At 39.6% G+C, this 4,299-nt stretch overlaps 1 long non-coding RNA gene across 1 annotated transcript in view; it reads left to right on the top strand.

Moving 5' to 3' along the window:
• Positions 1–4,293, top strand: part of LOC106875034 (uncharacterized) — a 43,842-nt gene extending 39,549 nt beyond the window's left edge. Inside the window, exon 3 of the long non-coding RNA XR_001410075.1 lies at positions 3,942–4,293. This is a non-coding gene — a long non-coding RNA (uncharacterized LOC106875034). The remainder of the gene's footprint in view (positions 1–3,941) is intronic.
• The last annotated feature ends 6 nt before the right edge of the window (positions 4,294–4,299 follow it).

The following is a 4,299-nucleotide window of genomic DNA, read 5'->3' as shown; positions in this document are numbered from 1 at the left end:
ATACAACTCTCTACAAGTGTACATACATCACATACATATATCTTAAAACATGCATGCATAGATAACTCACACACACACACACACACGCACACACACACTCTCATACAGACACAGTCACATGCATACATACATACACACACACACACACACACACATTCAGTCATATATTTATGACTGTGGCTATCGGTTGCGAGAAGAAGTCACAGAGACTGCCTAGCCTTCCTCAAGTGGTTTGACCCTAAACCACCACATCCTCCAAATGGTAAGTTGTCAGTGATGGTGGCCAGTCACTGCTTCTCTTCTCTTGGCTTGCAGCTCAACTTTCCCATTTGTTCCAGAGTCAGTATACGACACTTGCCACAACCTCCCTCAAACCTGTCAGCAGCTGCCTTCCTCTCTCTCTCTCTTCCTACCTTTTCCAGCCAGAGCTGTCGACATCTTTAACACAGATTGTGCTGGGAAAACCCAGCAGTCAACTTCAACTTGGAAGTAACCAGAACTGGCCAATGGTTTCCCTTACATCATTGGACTAGATCCTGGTACTAGATGGTTTTCCTCTCAGAGGTGCCTCTTTACATTCATTCTCTCACAACTGTTTGGACAATCTGGGAAAAAATGAAGTGCTTATATGCAGGGTGGGATGGGTAAATTGTCATTTTATATTTTTAATTTCGTGCATATGCGTTGTTTTTGATTTTGTTGACTTCACAGTACGGTAGGGTCAGTTGGGCACCATCTATGAGAAAAACAACACCATGACGCAATTCACTCTGCCAGAAATTTGTAAACAACATGCTGTACTGCTTGGCATTCATGCCAGAAGCTCCAATACGAACATTTTTGGAGTGTTTGGGTGTCAATCTGAGGACAATGCAATCTGAAGACATGTACCGAGAGTGATACAAATCAAACATCCAGTCACCATCATGGTGTTTGGAGTGATCACTAGTGATGGCGACGTTATGCCTCCATTCATCTTCCCACACGGCATCAGACTCAACACAGAGGCCTACATCAAGTGCCTGGAGGAGGTAGTGCTGCCCCGGGTCAAAAGGGTGGCTGCTGAAAGACCCTCTGTCTGGCAACAGGACTCTGCACCCTGCCACACAAACAGGAGAACCCAATCATAGCTGTTTTTGATATAGATTTGGTCATGTTAATATGCTGTTCATAAAAAGCTGTATATATTGATCAGACCCAGTGAATTTTGTTGATTTCATTATGATGTACATTTGGTGGCGTATAGATTGTATACATGCAATTGAATGTGTATATAAACTGTGATTTGTTTATAGATTTCATCATATATTTGGATGTTATTTAATATATGTACATATCATCATCATCGTTTAATATGGGTGAGGTGCAAAAGTAAAGGATTTCACTGAGATTTAGGTGGGTAGAGATTTGATAGGAATTTGTTTTTCTTTTAGTCAATTTAAGAACAGATTACCTTACAGTATCTGTTCTAGCTTTTAGCATTCCGAGTTCAAATCCCACCTATAGAATCAAATACCACCAATGGCAAGGGCTAATTGCTTACCATGGGACCAAACAAACTGATTACAAATCTGTTGATAGATCAAGCGTCATAGTGGTAGCTGTTTGCTAGTATAGCTGACGGTCAAGACTACCTTATTTAATATCATCTAGTACCCTTTTCTTATTTGTGAAGGTACAGTGTGAATCAAGGAAAATTTAGCTGCTATTTCTAGCAGACATCTGCCTACGTAGAGGCTATTTCTCTCCTGTTTGATGCATTCTAACGATTCAAGAAGACTCCCTTGTTGTTTCGTGGTTGGCTTGGCTCATATATGAGTGGGTGTATATATAATGTATGTATGTCAGATACACCTCTCTCTAAGTTACTGACCATATGTATGGTGTATTCAATAGTGTGTGTATATATATATATATATATATATGCGTGTGTGTACTGTATCTGTGTGTAAGTGTGGGTGTGTATATGTGTGTGTGTAAGTGTGCATAAGAGAGAGAGACAGACAGAGAGGTGAACATAATTTGTGTTTTATCTATATTGTACGTTCTTCTGTGTAACTGTTGAGTTGTGTATGTTTGTATTCATTAGTTTATATTTAGGTATACATTTGACATTGATTTGTGTAGAATATATTTAGTACCAAAAATAAATTATATTTGGAATATACATGACGTATGTATTGACCAATACAGGGTGTATGTGTCTACACTCACATGCAGAGTATCTATTAAATGAATTACGTTTAGGAATTTCATATATATATATATATATATATACACATTTATATATATATACACACACACATACATACATAATTCTCTCTTTCTTTCTCTCTTTGTTTCTGTGATAAGAAGCTTGCTTCCCAACTACATGGTTCCAGGTTCAGTCCCACTGCTTGGCACCTTGGGCAGATGTCTTCTACTATAGCCTCTGGCTGACCAAAACCTTGTGAGTGGATTTAGTAGACGGAAACTGAAAGAAGCCTGTCATACATATATATATATATATATATATATATATATAAGTATGTATGTGTGTGTGTGTATATGTTTGTGCGTCTGTCCCCCCCCCCACTATCACTTGACAACCGATGCTGGTGTGTTTATGTCCCCGTGACCTAGCGGTTCGGCAAAAGAGACCAATAGAATCGAATAAGTACTAGGCTTACAAACAATAAGTCCTGGGGTTGATTTGTTCGACTAAAAGGCGGTGCTCCAGCATGGCCGCAGCCAAACGACTGAAACAAATAAAAGGATCAAAGAATAAAAATAATAATAATAATAATAATAATAATAATAATCCTTTCTACTATAGGCAGCACAAGGCCTGAAATTTGGTGGAGAGGTGGGGATAGTCGATTACGTCTACCCCAGTGTTTCGCTGTGGTTAGAAAACCATCTTCTAACCACACAGCCACCCCTGTACCTGTATTGAACAGAAAAATAATATTGTGAACCAGATGCTGCAGTGGGGTGGCAATTAGTCAGAATTAGTGTTCAAGTTAAGGTCTGTTTGTCTTTTGTTTCCTTTCCTGCTATCTCTCTCTCTCTCTTTCTCTCTTTCCCTGTCTCTTTGTTTCTTTCCCTCTCTAATTTTATGTAGATGTTTTCTATCCTGGAATGGGTTGAACAAGGCCAGGTCTTCTCCATTGTGGAAGCATTCTCACCACATGTTGCAGTGTGTTTGTCTTTTGTTTTAGCTTGGTTGTGTGTGTGTGTGTTTGTGTGTGTCTGTGTGTGTGTGTGTGTGTTTGTGTGTGTGTGTGTGTGTGTGTGAATAATGATAAATTTCTTCACTGATAATCTGAAAGTGAAAAGTAATTTACAAAACTCCAATATACACACACACGCACACACACACACACTCTTTCTCTCTCTCTTTCTCTATCTCTCTCTCACACAGACACGTACATTCACACTCCTTTACTCACACATGGCCCCACACACACACACACTCTCTCTCTCTTCCTCACTCTCCCTCTCTCTCACAAAAATAGAGACAGTCTAATTCTCGTCAAACCATAAATTCTAATCGCACTTTTGATAATTAAATTACAATCATTAGTTTCATTAATGGTCTAAATTGTGTCTGTCTGTGTGTCTCAAATTGAACCATTTTTTTAGTTCTCTTTTTCTTTTTCTCTTTTTGTTAATTTTATCTTCTAGCTTTTACCTTTTACTTGTGTCAATCATTAGACTGTGACCATGCTGGGGCACCACCTTGAACCATGCCGAGGTTGACACTGGAGCACGAAGCAATCCTTGGGCCCATTGGATCCTGTCAAACCACCCAACCCATTAACATAGATGTTAAATGATGATGATGATGATGTTGATGACAATTTTGATGATGATGATGACGATGATGATGATGATAATGTTGATGATGATGATGATTAATTCATTTTCCTTTTTCTTTTTTTTTCTACTTATCGTTTCAGGTAACTGTTGCAGCCATGGGCTCTTTTTCTACCTCACCCCCCACCCACCTCGAAGACAGAAAGAAAATTCAGAAACTGTGGTACCTGATCGACATCTACTGGAAGCCATCTCTTGATTATCTATTTCGTCTTTCTGAGAGTCAACTTAACCCCTTCGACCTTCATCACCCCACCCCCCACCCTCCATTGCCTCACACCCTCTCATCTCAATTCCCCCCACTATCTGTGACCCTCCCTGCCATCAAATGCTGAAGGTCCGATGTTCATTCTGTTTAGTTTTCCCCGGTTTGTTTCTGCCATTCGAGGCTTAAGCCGTGCTGGGTTAAACTAAGCTCCAAGAAATTTTTCACTAATTGCA

Source organism: Octopus bimaculoides, chromosome 14, assembly GCF_001194135.2.
Source record: "Octopus bimaculoides isolate UCB-OBI-ISO-001 chromosome 14, ASM119413v2, whole genome shotgun sequence".
NCBI lineage: Eukaryota > Metazoa > Mollusca > Cephalopoda > Octopoda > Octopodidae > Octopus > Octopus bimaculoides.
The sequence above is the reverse complement of the archived record's forward strand: the minus strand, read 5'-3'. Positions and strand labels throughout refer to the sequence as shown.